The sequence below is a fragment of the Dermacentor variabilis genome, chromosome 6, assembly GCF_050947875.1.
Source record: "Dermacentor variabilis isolate Ectoservices chromosome 6, ASM5094787v1, whole genome shotgun sequence".
Lineage (NCBI taxonomy): Eukaryota > Metazoa > Arthropoda > Arachnida > Ixodida > Ixodidae > Dermacentor > Dermacentor variabilis.
Genome location: NC_134573.1, coordinates 72,870,716 through 72,886,749, shown reverse-complemented (window position 1 = coordinate 72,886,749; position 16,034 = coordinate 72,870,716).

Below are 16,034 nucleotides of genomic sequence, written 5' to 3'. Positions count from 1 at the left end.
TGACTAACTTTACCAACTATCGCTTTGGGACATTCGTGTCCGATATTTCGACTTGTGCGATATGGTCAGAATTGCTTCAAAATATTCAACTCAGCTACGTCTACTCTCATCACTGCAGTTATTTACACTCCATGTTAGGTACAATAAATTGCTAATAGCCTGAAGGGTAAATGTGTCAACTATCGGAATATCCAGCACAATTAAGTGTCCACACTTTTTTACTGCATACGGAATACAACTGACGACGAGCATTTCCAATCAACTAGTAATTACGTGCTAAAACCACTTTCTGATCATGAGACACGTCGCAGTGGGGGACTCCGGAAATTTCGACCACTTGGATTCTTAAACATGCACCTAAATCTAAGTGCACGGTTGTTTTCGCCTTTCACCCCCATCGAAATGCGGCCGTCGTGGCGGGAATTCCATCCCGCGACCTCGTGCTTAGCAGCCCAACACCATAGCCACTAAGCAACCAGGGCGGGTGATCAACTAGTAATCCTACATGGAAAGAGCGAATACGCCTTAAATGTAGCACTAGCAAATCACTATAACAATTAGATCTATAACTTATGACTTATAATTATATTCCTGTTTCGCAGGACATGTCTCGGTCTTGAAAAATTACACAATATTTGTGTCAGCTACCAAATTGACACAATATTTGTGTCAACCAAATTCGGTGCAGGAAATTTCTAGGGACTTCCGTTACGCGAGATTTCCATAATGTACATTGAATGTCTCAAAAACCTGCAGATTGTCCCTAGATTTTCAATGAATCCCGTAATTTTATAGACGCGCATGCGCCAACTTTGTACCATGCGGCGGCACCCGCACTGATTCTTCCTGAGTGTGCAGTTGATGTCTGCAGAAATATTCAGCTGAAAAGTTGACCTTATTGCAAATTCAGATTTTCATGTACTTATGGGGCATTGACATATGTAGATACCCAAGCTAAAAAGAAAATAAAGAAAAAAGAAACCACTATGAACTGCCACACCCACATTTTCTGACCCCCTATTGCGAAGTCTGCCTTTGTACTTCTCCATATTTTGTCATTTTCATAATTTTCTTCCAACAATCTTCCAACCGCCTCTTACTTCCCCTGCCCTCACTGAACCCAAGGCCTTCAAGGAGGCCAGTGGTGCCTAAATCGAGTGCTGGGCAAAAGATGTCTTCACGTTCTAATAAAACCTGCTTCATCGTTTCCCTAGCTTCACTGCAGCAAGCACATATCTCTTCTTCCTTTTTTACATCTCGCTGTATAGGTGCGCGATGTAAGGCATTCTCATTTCGCTTCTAAAAGTAATGAGGTTCCCTTGAGATATCATAAATTGTTTCTTTCCTTATTTTGTTTTTTTCCTCTGAAGCAGTTACTCATGGCAGGTTTCTTTTCCATTGCCGCCACACATGATATTAGTTCAGCCTCTCTGACTTTCCGCTTGACGTTCTTTGTTGCTGTGTTGCCCAACGTACAGAGCACATACATGCTGGTAAACTTCCTAGTTCTTTTCCTCCACAGTGAATCAATGTTTTTCCTCCACAGATACCTCAACACTCTCCCAGACCATTTACTTTCTTCCATATTCCTCGGTGGTTCCTCATAATACATTTTACTGTGAGCTTCAGTCACTTCTAGACTAGTCCACCCCATATACCCTTCACAGTTTCGTTTGTAGTCTTCCCGTGAGCGCCCAATGCGAGGTGACCCATTGACCTTTGGTTCCCATCCAGTCTTGATTGTACCCCTGATTTCAATCAAACAACCGCATTTCCAAAAGTAAGTCCCGGAACCATTACACCATTCCAAATACCCCTTGGCACCTCGTACCTACTGTTTTGCCCTAGCGCTCTGTGCTTCATGATGGCTACATTTATCTTCCCCTTTACTGTTATTGCTTTTTCCTGTGTTTCCATATATCTATTGCCTTCGTTTATCCATTCACCAAGGTATTTATATTCTCTTAGCCGAGCTATTTCCTGGCCCTGTGTTGCCAGTGTCTGTTTACTATTTTCAATAAATACCATAACACCTGAATTTCTAACACTAAATTTCGTATCTAAATTCTTGCCATCCTGTCCACAGACATTAGCCAGAGGTTGCAAGTCATTTGCTTGTTAGCTAGCAACACAATGTCGTCCACATAAAGTAAACCTCGAAGCTGTTGCTCTACTACTGTACCCGCCTCTTTCTATGAGAGATGAAACCCGATATTATTTTCTTCTAGCGCCCTCTCCATCCTGACCATGTACATCATAAACAGCAGTGGGGATAAAGGGCATCCCTGCCTCAGTCCCTTGCTCATATCACCTTTCTCCTCGCTCCTGATCCCTTCCTGGTTTTTCTAGGTAATGACATGTGTGCTTGTTTGTCTTTATCGGGTGACACGTTTCACCGCCTAACAGATGTTATCTCACAGCGTAGGACGCGCCCGCATGTATGGGAAATTTCTGGAATGTTATCGATGGTTCCATCCGCTGTCTGCGACAGAACCTTGTGTAATCTGATGACACGTGTAGAATAATAATGTAGCACTTGGTGGAAGGCACGCGGGTCCCAGCGATTACTCTGGAACATTCGACGACTGATGTATAAAAGCCGACGCGCTTGACCCGCTGATCATATTTTCGACGAAGCGCCGACTGCGTTCGCCATTGTCGCCGTTCTTTGAGTGCAGCCTGTTTTTGAGGGCACAAGTTCGCCCAATAAAACGCTAGTTTCGTCTTTCCCAGTTTGGGTGCTCTCTTCACCGTCACTGCCGCGTGGCATCTGGTGGAGGCGCTTGTGCGTCCATGTACCGAACGCCCCCGAAAAGCCGCGATCCAAGCCCGAAGCCCAAGGACAAAACCAACATCGCCCAAGACTAACGTGGTAGCCGCAGACTGCAAGGACTGCCCCCAGAGCACGGACTTCTTCCTGAGACAACACAGAAGGTCGTGGCCAAGACAACCCCAATGGCTGCCCCAGCGTCCCCCTTTACCCTGCAACAAGTCAGCGTACTCATGCGTGGTGTGAAGGAAGAACTTTTCGGCGCAACTATACGATGCCCACCGAAGACCGTAGAAGAGTTCCTTCGCGAGGCCACCTGCATCGATAAGACACTTGAAATGCGAAACCGGCAATTCAACCGCCACACGAACTCTACTAACTACGCAGGGATTCGATCACTGGCCACGGACGATCTGTGCGAGACCATCAGGGCCATTGCGCACGAAGAACTGCGCAAGGTCTTGCCTTCGTCGCAGTCTCAAGCGGCCTCGATGGCTCGCATCGTGAAAAAAGAGGTACTGCCATCGCATGGTGTTTCTGAGGTGCAACCACAATTACGGCAGCACCAGCCAGAAGCGATGACATACGCCGCCGTCGCACGCCGTCAAGGTCCCCCTACGCAACCGCGCCATGGCCCTACAACGACGCAATTCCGTCATCCGTCGCCCACCTGTCGCCCAGCGCACCTACGCGAGGAAGACAGACACTTGGCGAGAACCCGACCACCGACCGCTCTGCTATCACTGCGGAGAAGCTGGCCATGTGTACCGCCGGTGCCCATACCGGGAGATGGGACTGCGAAGTTTCGCCGTTAACGCGCCGCGACCACAAACTGGCAAACCACCTCGCGATATCGACTACATCACCATCACTCAGTGGTATCCTCGACGACCGCCCCGTTCGCCTTCACCAGGTCGATACCATACACTGGCCCAGCCAGGGGCCGCTGTGTGAGCCCATATCCGGAACACTAAAATTAGCAACCGCTGGAGGTGCGGTTGCTGTTCGTCGAACTGACGAAGATCCTCCGCTGCCGACGGAGACGCCGAAGAAACTACCTCGACGTCATAACAACACGCCGTCGTCCTGACAAAGTCTGGAAGCAAAGAATACGCCGGCGAAAGGCAACCTGACGACGCCACGTACCAGCCACAGACCAATGCGACGTACCCGTGATCCGACGCCAAGACCTAATTGTAACGCAAGACAAAGAACCATCTACCTCGAAGTACGTCTCGACTGCCATGCAGTCACCGCCTTAGTAGACACAGGAGCTGATTACTCCGTCATGAGTGGGCCCATTGCCCCCAGTTGAAGAAACTTAAGACTGCATGGGAAGGCCCTCAAATTCGGACCACAGGAGGACACCTCATCACGCCGACTGGAATCTGCACGGCAAGAATTACTGTTCATAACCAGACTTACCCTACCGCCTTCGTTATCCTCCAACAGTGTTCACGAGACATCAATGTCGGCATGGACTTCCTGAACCAACACGGCGCAATCATTGACCTGAAGTCGAAGTCGATAACGCTGTCGGAAGATCGGGCGATACCGCCGGAGAACTTTCGTAGTCACCACGCCTTAAGCGGGCTTGAAAGTCAAGTCAGCATCCCTCCCCGCTCCAGTATTGTCATTTCCATCGGCACCAAAACAGCTGCCGACGTAGAAGGTGTGATCGAGGGTGACCGAAGTCTATTGCTAGACCATGATATTTGCGTCGCAAGAGGGATCGCTCGACTGCACGGAGGAAAAATTAGTGTTGCTGAAAAACTTCAGCCAGGAGTTCAAACACATCAACAAGGGCACTACGATCGCGTACATCGAGAAAATTCTGGAAACCAGTAATGCCTTTGTCCTTTCGGATTCTGCCGCATCTACCACGACGATCATAGTCCCCGAACAAGACTTCGACATAAATCCAAGTCTCCCCATGTTTAAGAAGCAACAGCTCAGAAGTCTGCTCCGACGATACAAACGCTGCTATTCGACGTCATTGAGTATTCGACAAACTCCAGTCGCAAAGCATCGCATAATCACCGAATAGTGTGCTCGACCACTCCGCCAGAGCCCTTACCGAGTTTGGACGCGAGAACGCGAAGCTATAAGAACAAGTCGACAAAATGCTGCGCGACGACATCTTCCAGCCGTCGAAAGGCCCGTGGGCATCTCCTGTAGTGTTGGTGAAGAAAAAGGACGGAACCCTACGTCTCTGCGTCGATTAATGTCGACATAACAAGATTACGAAGGACGTATACCCCCTTCAACGGATAGACGACGCATTAGATCGGCTCTACAAAGCAAAATACTTCTCGTCGATGGATCTCAAGTCTGGCTACTCGCAAATAGAATCGACGAGAGAGACGCGAAAAGCACCACCTTCATTATGCCAGACGGACTCTACGCGTTCAAGGTCATGCCATTCGGCCTGTGCTCGGCGCCTGCAATATTCCAGCGCGTCATGGACACGATGTTAGCAGGACTGAAGTGGCAGACGGATCTTGTTTACTTGGATGAAATCGTCGTCTTCGCCGGAAATTTCGGTGATAACCTTAGGCGGCTTGCGACAGTACTAGAGGCCATCAAGTCGTCAGGGCTCACTCTGAAGGCAGAGAAGTGCCTCTCCGTTACGATCAGCTTTTGTTCATAGGCCACGACAGCAGCAAGCCTGGAGTCCGCCCCAACGCGCAGAAGACTGCTGCCATCGCAAAGTTTCCACAGCCCATCGACAAGAAGGCAGTGCGTCGATTCCTTGGCATGTGTGCCTACAACAGGCGCTTTGCCAAGGATTTTTCGCGAATTGCTCAGCCGCTGACACATCTAACAGAATGTGATGTCGAGTTAAAGTGGGAAACGCCGCAGGCTGACGCATTTGAAGAATTGAAACGACGCATGCAGTCGCCCCATGTACTTGCGCACTTCGACGAGCACGCGGATAGCGAAATCTACATTGACGCCAGTAGCATAGGCCTCGGTGCCATCCTAGTACAGAGAAAAGCCGGACTTGAACGCGTGATAGCTTACGCTAACTGGTCGTTGTCAAAAGCACAAGGCAATTATTCTACAACGGAAAAGGAATGCCTCACCATCGTTTGGGCTACAGTGAAATTTCACCCTTAACTATATGGCAGGCCATTCAATGTCGTCAGCGACCATCACCCCTTGCGTTGGCTATCGAATTTAAAGGACCCTTCAGGACGGTTGGTGCGGTGGAGCCTAACTTTGCAAGAGTATGATATCAATGTAACCTACAAGTCCGGACGAAAACACTCTGATGCCGATTGCCCATCACGCGCCCCCATTGACTCGCTGCCGTATGATGACTAGGATGACGACGCCTTCCTTGGCATATTAAGCGCAGAAGACTTCGCTGAACAGCAACGAGAAGACCTGGAGCTGAAAAACATCGTGGAGTATATGGAAGGGCACACCGACGTTGTCCCTAGGGCATTTAGGTGAGGATTATCTTCGTTCTCACTTCAAAACAACGTACTCGTAAAGAAGAAATTCTCACCAGTCCGCGCCAACTACCTTCTTGTTGTTCCCTCAGGGCTGTGTCCAGAAGTATTGCACGCCCTACATGACAATCCGACCGCTGGACACTATCGAGGATACAGGAAAGGTATTGACCGCGCCTGACCGCCGACATCGCCCCGTGTGTAACAACATGCCGAGACTGTCAGCGACGCAAGACACCACTGACAACGCCAGCGAGATTACTACAGCCAACCGAGCCTCCATGCCGACCATTTCAGCAGATCGGTATGCACTTGTTGGGACCTTTTCCGACGTCAACAAGCGGAAATAAGTGGATCGTCGTTGCGATGGACTACCTCACCCGCTTCGCTGAAACGAAAGCACTGCAGAAAGGTAGCGCAGCCTAAATGGTGAAATCCTTTGTCAAGAACATCCTGCTGCGACATGGCGCCCCAGAAGTCCAAGACATTCTGCAGTACAGCCAGGCAAGGCACAGGAGTACAACTGCCTACCACCCACAGACGAATCTTCTTACGGAGCGCCTGAATAAGACCCTCGCCGACGTACTAGCAATGCACGTCGACGTCGAACACAAGACCTGGGATGCCGTGCTGCCATACGCAGCATTCGCTTACAACACGGCGGTGCAAGGAACAACGCACATCACGCCGCTTAAGCTGATTTACGACAGGAACCCGACGACGACGCTCAACGCCATGCTGCCGCACGTCTCTTCCGAAGAAAATCTTGACGTCGCTACGTATGTTCAGGGCCCTAAAGAAGCCCGACAGCTCGCCCGCCTACGGATCACGAACGAGCAGCGTACCGACAGCCGACACTACAACCTCCGACGAAGCCTCGTCGAGTACCAGCCCGGCGACCGTGTTTCGGCTTGGACCCCGATACGCGGAAGAGGACTGAGTGAGAAACTATTGCGACGCTATTTCGGACCCTACAAGGTCAGTCGACGTATTGGCGCACTGGACTATGAGGTCGTGCCAGACGGCATTTCGCATTAACAGCGGCGCCGCCCACGATCTGAAGTGGTCCACGTGGTGCGTCTTAAATCATTTTATGGACACTGACGAACTTCCTCATTGTGTTGTTCTTTGCTACGGGTGTATTTGTTACTTTCGTTTGCAGCATCGGGTCGATGCTTTGTAAGACGCGGGTATTGACACGTGTACTTACTTGTCTTTATCGGTCGACGTGTTTCACCGCGTAACAAATGTTATCGCACAGCGTAGGACGCGCCTGCTTATATCGAAAGTTTCTAGAATCTTATCGATGATTCCATCCGCTGTCCGTGACCGAACCTTGTGCAACTGACTGCATCTGTGCGCGACGTGAATAATGTAGAACTTTCTGGAAGGCACGTGCGTCTCAGCGATTTCTCTGGAACATTCAGCGACTGATGTATAAAAGCCGACGCGCTTGACCCGCTGATCAGATTTTCGAGCATCGCCTTATGTGCTCGCCGCTGTCGACTTTCTTTGTGTTTAGCCTGTTTTTGAGGGCACTAGTTGGGCTGCTAGTTGGGCTGCACCAGTTGGGCTGCTTTCTTCACCGTCGCTACCACGTGACAGTATTTTCTTGACTTCGAGACCCCTTCGGTGTCTCGAAGTCAAGTCCCTTTCGGCCAATCGGCGAGCCCGCTCAGGTGTCGTCATTTTCGGCCAATGGTAGGCGCCCGTTCGAGTGTACGTCACATTCGGCTCAGAGGGTCGCTCCTTGGGCTCCGATTGTCCGAGGGATTACTTTTCTGCGGTATTGCCTTTCTGGTCTGCAACTGTCGTCACAAAGGCGGACAGGGAGCATTGCTCCCAGGGCTTCATAAATGCATTACGGCCGTCGTTGCCTCGCGGCTTGCAAGCGCCGTCACAATAAGCGGATGGCGGGAGACGGTTTGTCTTCGAGCGGCCTTTCAGAACTGCAAGGCAGCTTTGCTCGGGACCCAGGTTACCTGGAATCGTGGCAGCCTCCCGTTTCACTTTCAGGAAGAGTCAAGGAGTGGTGCAATAGATCCCCATGCGGCGCACGAGGTGGGGGACGTCAACTTGCTTGGACGTGCTGCGCCTCGGACACGTGGTAGATGTTCTTCTGCGCTCCTTAATTAGGTGTGACGGCGATTAGAAGTGGTCTGGTGAACTCGAACGAGGCTCAGGAAAAGGCCCCGTATCTAACAGGCTTTAGAAGAGCCGGTCAAGTGGTCAGTGCGCCAGTAACACAAAATACCACCCGTCAAAAAAAACATGAATTGATAATGTGAATTAGGTAGCGTAGCAGCAATGGGTCAAGTAATATTGAAGTAGTCAAGATGCTGACAAGGAGTCTGGGATGCAATGTATGAGGTAACTGGAAGGCAGCGGCATGGTTTTTGAAGGGACGTTAGCCCTAGTAGCTCAACTTAGGCGTCGTTATGGCGGTATACAGAAATGGTGATACCCTGTGTGGCTGAGGCGCCGAAAAAGGTATAGTGACGTCTGGGACTTTGAGATGTGTTGGTGAAGGTTTTTCAAAAAATGTATAATAAAAACAGACAAAACAAAAAGAAAAGAGAGGGGGAACCGAAACCAATATGACAAATAGGAAAGGGACGTGCGCAGAAGCGGGCGGGGGCAGGTGTACATGGGAAAATGATGTCGTACAGTTCATATAAACGAAAAAAGATGAAAGAGTACATTGAATTGAGTAGCAGGCAGGAAAAGTTTTCGAATGGAGGTGAGCTCGACCGTGGGAAGGCTGCCTCTGCTACAGCGGAATACTGGTATGAGTTTCAGAACTTCCCATGCGGCCTGTGTTCTGCTTCCATCAATTTTAATTAATTGGCCCGTAGCGGCAAGCTTGCCTTGTGTGTTCTGATGGCGTCGTAGTCTTCTCTACGACCTTTCAAGAAGTCATCAAGCGACTGAAAAACCGTCCTTTGTGTCATTCGTACTGCTGGTCTCTGCCTTATACCTGAAAAATGCGGCTTCGCTTTCGACGAACTCAAATTCCATGGCCAAGTAGTCAGCAACGCTGGAATTCGATATGAACTAGAAAAAACTACGGCTGTTGCCTATTTCTCGACAGCTACAGACAAGCGCGAAGTCCAACGCTTTCTGTGGGTTTCGCCGACTACCGTCTCTTCGGTGGAAATTTCCAGCATCTCGCTGAATCACTGATTCGGCTCACGAAGGACGACATCTCCTTTATTTGGGGACGAGAAGAGCAGGACGCTTTTCGCGAGCTCTAGACCCGCCTCCGGACTTCTCCGATAGTGGACCACTTCGACGTGGATGCCGATACAGAACTACGCCCGGATGCGAGAAACGTTGGCATTCGTGCAGTTCTTCTGCAGTTACAAAGTATCGAACAGTTTATTGCGCACGCCAGTGGCACTTTATCATCGGCGGAGAGAAATTACTCTGCCACCAAACGGGAGTGTTTGGCCGTCGTTTGGGCCATCACAATATTTTTACCTTAACTTTACAGCTGGCCTTTCCACGTGGTAAGCGATCCGCATTATCTCTGTTGGCTGGAGATTATGAACAATCGCTCTGGACGTCTAGGTCGATAGAGTCTTCGGTTACAGAGATTTGATTTTTACGTATATGTGTAGGGCGGCAAAGATGACGGAGAAGGAATGGACGACAGGAGCGCTGAATTTAAACTTTATTGCTGGATAAATTACTTTAAAGGGCATAGCTAACGTGGTGCGTACCAGATATGCTGTGGTGCCGAGATGGATGAATGGAAAAACTTTATTTTCGTCAGAACGCATGTGCGGACGATTCCGTGCTAGATGGCCATCAGCTGATGGCTGACGGCAACCTGGGTGGCCCACTCCACGGCCCTGGTCTGAACGACCGGGTCTGAGGGCCAACACGGCCTCCCACTGCTTGAGAGAAGGATCGCGCATAATATCCGCCGGTGGCGGCGATATGCTACATCTCCATGATATGTGGTCATGGGTGGCCATTTCCTGGCACCATTTGCATTCCGGCGGAAAGTCCGGGTAGATTTTGTTTAACACGTATGGGTTATAGAAAGATCTCGTCTGCAGTCTTCGCCAGACGCATTCCTGCGCCTTCACCACTCGCTTGTCCGGGGGCGGGTAAATTCTCCGCTCAAGTTTGTAATGGTTAGCAATGTCGTGAAAGGACACCAGCCCATCTCTCGTGGACGTCCCCGGAACGTCCGGCTCAGCTGCTCGGCTGACGAAACCTCGGGCATCCATGTGAGCCGCCTCGTTCCCAGGGTTCCCAGAGTGTGCGGTACCCAGACAATTTCCACCTCCGTGGTCACTCGCCCCGTTGCCCGATTTACCAATCCTGCCGCTGTGACATAGATTCTGCCCCTCGCCAAATTTCTGATGGCTGTTTTAGAGTCGCCGAAAATCATATCAGCTTTAGTATTACCTATAGCTATCGCTATCGCCGCCTCCTCTGCAGTTTCTGAGCGGGTTTGGCTGATCCAGAGGTGACTAAGTGTCCTCTCCCGTCCACCACCACAACTGCAAATTCGTCCTTGTTCTTATACTCGGCGACATCTACGTAGACTGCCGCGTTGTACTTCCCGTACTTAGAATGTAAAGCTCTGGCTGTTGCCTTCCTGTGGTTATTGTGAGGTATCAGATGCATATTTTTGGGCAAAGCTTTTATGTACAAGAGCTTGTGTATTTCTTGCTTCACCTAAATTTTCATGTTCCCTGCTGGAGGATCAACTCCAATGCCGATCCCTCTAATATATCCCTCCCTACTCTCGTTTTCGAAAGCCTACTGAGTTGCATCACCAAGTGTGCCTCGCGCAGTTCTTCCAGGGTGTTGCGCACCCCTAATCCCAGCAGCCTTTCGGTTAGACGTATTGTTAGGCAGCCCAAGGGCCGCCTTATACGCCTGCCTAATCATAGCCTCCACCTTGCCTTTCTCCGTCGCGTCCATCTTCATATAAGGCGCCGCATACACTTTTCTACTGAACACAAACCCCTGTACTAGCTTACACAAGTCCTTTTCCTTGACCCCTCGCTTACGATTCGAGATTCTCCTTATTAGTCTCACGGTAGCATTGACCGTATCATTAAGCCTTTCCAAGGCCTCCCTATTCTTCCTGTTAGTCTGCAGATACATACCCAGGATCCTGATCGTTTGGACTTCAGCTACCGGTGCACTCCACACTTTTAGCTTCAGCGGTGGTGGCGGCACATAGTGCCTCGCATGTATCCCTCTTGGTTTATCCCTCAGCACCAAAATCTCGGACTTGGGCTGAGAGTGCGAGCGTCCTGCCTCCCCCGCTAGCTCCTCCACAATATACACTGCCTGTGGTAGTTTCCTCCAATTGTGCGTCGATTCCCCTTGTTACCCGTAGAGTAATGTCACCCGCATAAAATGTATGTTTAAGTCCCGATATCCTTGCCAGCCTCTCGGTATCTTGATCAAGGCGAGATTAAACATGGACGGCGATAAAACCGACCCTTGTGGTGTCCCCCTGCTGCCCAACGGGAAGGGGCAGCAGGGGGACAACGGGAAGGGGGAAATTCTCCGACTACGATCTCCGCAGTCCCATCCTCCAGAAATGATCTGATGTATCGGAAGGTTCTATCCCCCGGTCCTATGTCCGATAGGTTCCTTAATATTGCCTCATGGGTGACATTGTCAAAGCCTTTGTGAGGTCGAGCCCCAAGATAGCCTTGGTGCCCATGCCTTACCCAGGATCAAGCACGTCCTTTTTGAGCTGCATCATGATATCCTGCGTTGATAAATTAGCCCTTTGGCCAGTCATCGTTTTAGGTATCAACTCCTTGTCCTCCACATAACCCTGAAGCCTTCTGAAGACTACATGCTCCATCAACTTGGCCAAGCAGAACGTCAGCGAGATGGGACGAAGATTCTCAATACAGGTCTTCTTCCCTGGTTTAGGAATAAATTTAATCCTAGCATGCCATCCACTCTGCCGGGATCTTTCCGGCCGCCCAAGGTTTGTTCATCAAGTCCGTGAGCGCCCCCATTGACTGGAAATCCGGGTTCCTCAGCATTTTATTTGTAACCCCGTCCGGACCCCTGCCGACGTAGTACGAAGCTGCCCCATTGCAAACTCCACCTCCGCCACCGTTAAGTCCGCATCTAATTCGAGGTTTTCCTCTCCCGAGTTATCCGGCAAGCAACCGCCCGCCTCACCGTTTATGCAACGACATTAGAGTTTTTGAATGAACTTCCCAGTCGTGCCCTGACACGGATGAACTAACCTAGCCATTTGACCCTTCTGCGCCGATTTGGTTGCTACCGGATCTAAAAGGTTCCTAAACAACTGCCATGTTTTTTTGCATCCAAATTGCCCATTAATCCTGTCACAAATCTGCCCCCATTGTTTGCACTGCAAGTCCAACGTGTAGGTTTCAATTTCTCTTTCTAGCTTGGCCACATTCCTACGGAGGACCCCATTATGGTTTTGTTTCTTCCACCTCCGACGAAGATTCGCATGCGCTTCCCACATGCGTAACAGTCTGGAGTCCGCCGCAAAATCCTCCTCCACCATCGGATCCTCTTCTGTGGTACCATTCAGGTCCTGCTTGAGCACCTCAACCCAGGCTTCCAAGTTCTCGATTTCCCCGCTCACTGTGTCTTTCCCGACTTTCCGAAATCTGGCCCAATCCGTCACTCTAGTTCCTTTTGCCCTGTCTTTGCTTTGTGGAAAGGATCTAGTGATCACTGCCCAGTGGCTGTCCCGTGTTTAGCCACTTTGCATTCCTAATACGTTTCACAATTGTGAGGTCCGGAGAGGTGTCTTTGCTCACGCTGTTGCCTATCCTCGTATGATCTAGCGGGTTGTTCAAGATTGTGCATTGCAGGCCCTGAGCTACCCGCCAAAGCCTATTTCCCTTAGGAGTGGCTCGGATGTAGCCCCACTCCGGATGAGGCGCGTTGAAATCTCCAACCACAATGAGTTGAGCCCTAGCCGCTAGCCGTTGCGTCTTTATCAAGAGGTCTGGCAAGCCCACCCCATTATCTTTCGGAGAACAATATACATTAAGAACAAAGAGACTCTTATCGTCCTTTCTTTCGGGCAGAACCTCTAGCAGGACGTAGTCCTCTCTGCTGTTATCTATGGTATGCTGAATCGCTATGGTGCTGCGGTGGACTAGCACGGCCGTGAAGACGCTTGATACGCCCCCCCCCCCCCCCGATCACTCTCTGGCGGTGTAAATGCCTTAAATCCCGGTAATTTCACCCAGCCAATAGCCTCTTGTAAAGCAATAATGTCGGGCTTACTGTCCAGATTTTGTATCTGCAACAGCAGATTCCCCCGCTTGCGACGGAAGCCCCTGCAGTTCCACTGCAAAACCTCAATTTGCTGGCGAGTGGTCCATGGTTGGGCACTAGATTCACTAACATCGGCGCTTGGCCGACGACGGGAGGCAATCTAGCCTGTAGCGTAGCATTCAGCTGTTGAAACATGCCCATAACCTGTGTTTGGGAAGCCGGCATGTCATTAGTGAAGGCGTCAAGACGCTCCTCAATCTGGTCTAGTCTGGCTTCGATTCTGTCGACCCGAGCTTCCAACCTACCCTGTCTTTCCTCCAGTTTTCCTATTCTGTCCGCAAGGGCAGACATTTTTCCCCTAAGACTAGTGACTTTACCGACTGGCTGCGGCGTGTTAGCCGTCGAAGTTTCTGCCACTCTTTTTGGATTAGCTCCCTCATTCGCCGACGGCGGCCTCTTAACCGTCCCCCGATTCTCCACCTCCATAGCTGTGTTCTCGCTCTCGCGAGAAGCGGTCACCGGCGGGGCTTTCAGTAGGGCCTGGACCACCGGCGTCTGCACCCTTCGTCCTTTGTCGCTTTTAAGCACGCGTTCCATGTCCGCCATCCTCACTTCCATCTTTTTAATCGTCTCAGCTTGCTGCTGCACCTGCCTTTGTAGCTCCTTCTCTCGAGCAGTCTCACTCTGGAAGGACGCGTTGGGCCAGCTCGCCATTTTTCTCGTGACACTGGGACTTCTTCCATGACTGGAACCCTGTTCTCCTTTGCCACGCTCGGGTTCGGGCAGTGGTAGGAAGGAACTGGACCGGTCCCTCCTCTTGTTATCGCCTCTCGCACCAGCGGATGACCGCTCCCTCGGCCTCGAGCACCGCTCCTTCTTGCCAGTTTGGCCCTTATCCTCGCTGCTCTGCTGCAGGCCCGTCGGCAGCTTACGGGCTAGACGAAACTTGCAGTTCCGGCGTTCAGGTCAGCGACTTTCCTTCCGGTGGCGCACGATGGTCCTTTTCGTAACGGCGACACAGATTAGTCTTCGGACGATAACAAACGTCCACCCGATGTCCCACTCGTCTGCAGTTGTAGCAGGTCTCGACTAGCTCCCTATACGGAATTACAGCGTACAAACAGCTCCAGTAAATAACTTGCCAGGGAAAATGCTTCCCCCTGAACATTATCTGAATCGCCTTCGACTTTCCCAAAGGTCTGGCATCCAAAATTTCTATGCCGTCAATCCTCTTAAAGAATCCCGCCCGAATTTCTGCCAGTGGGCATCCGTTGTACGCGTTGTACGTTACTCCGCGCACAGAGTCCTCCGGCGCCGCCACGTACTCCGAAATCTCAAGGTCATGACCTCACAGCTTGAGTGTCTTTACAGTCGCATATGCCCCACAGCGGTGCATACACGGCGTGCTCACTGTCATCGTGTTGTTTCTCTCGCTGACCCGCACCAGGTCTTCCCCCGCCGCAGTCGCATTCGTCAGCTCCGCTGCCGCTCTCAAGGCATATCGGAGTTCCCTCGACGTCACCATACTCATGTCCCAATTATTAGGTCGGCACACAACCTTGAAGTCCTTGGCTGGCATCTTCAGAAATGGTTCCCGTTTCTTCCACACCGGCGCTTTCCCCCGCTTGACTTGTTCTGCTCCGTGCGTCTGGCGCCCGTCGCTGCCTGCCTGCTTCTCGCTAGGCCTACTCTCGGAGTGGCTCCCGTATACAGATTTCTTGAATCGATCTTGAGCCCGCAAAACCCAGGCCCATTCTCCAGCTTCGAACTTTTCGGCTGTTATAGCCTCTCTCTCAACAGAGTACTCCATTCTCTTCAGTCTCACAGAGGCCCACAAGCACAAGTCACAGCCCCGGAGCCCATTGCCGTCGGCGGCGGCTCGGCCTAATGATGAGGCCTAATTATACCGTGGTGCAGCACTGCGCATATACGCCAAAATTTTAACCCAACAAATCGCCCAACCTGCTGTTTTGAATATTATGATTTTGCAGTATTGAAAAAATCTGGCCAAGAACATAGCGACGCGGATTTTCTCTTTCACGCTCCCGTCGGCACTGGCAGCATCAATTTCGAAGATGGATGGGTTTTGCTTACTGTTCTGGTAGTATTTGGACCTTCTAAAACAGCACGGAGAGGATTTACAGCTGCGGCCGCCTATCGTCTACGTTGTTGTGCCGTAGTACGAGCACCCCGTGGCGACCACGAGGCGACCACGAGGCGACCACGAGGCGATGGGAGCTACCTTACTACCTGCACCACATCACTATCACGAGGCGACGAGAGCACCCACTTCTCCACGACGAATCAAGAATTCGACACGGGAGGCGACTTCAAGAAGCGCCAAGCCATCACCGCGACGAATCGAGAATTCGACGCGGGCGAAGCCATCACCCTGCCCCACCCAGTTCCTGCAGACGAGGGGTCGCCGAAGGGATTTAAAGGCGGACCGGCCCATTGTGAAGAGAGAGATTCGCTTGTAGCCGCCCAGTCGGTCTGATGCGCTCCTACTGCTACCCGTACGCTATCATCCACGATATGTAAATATTTTA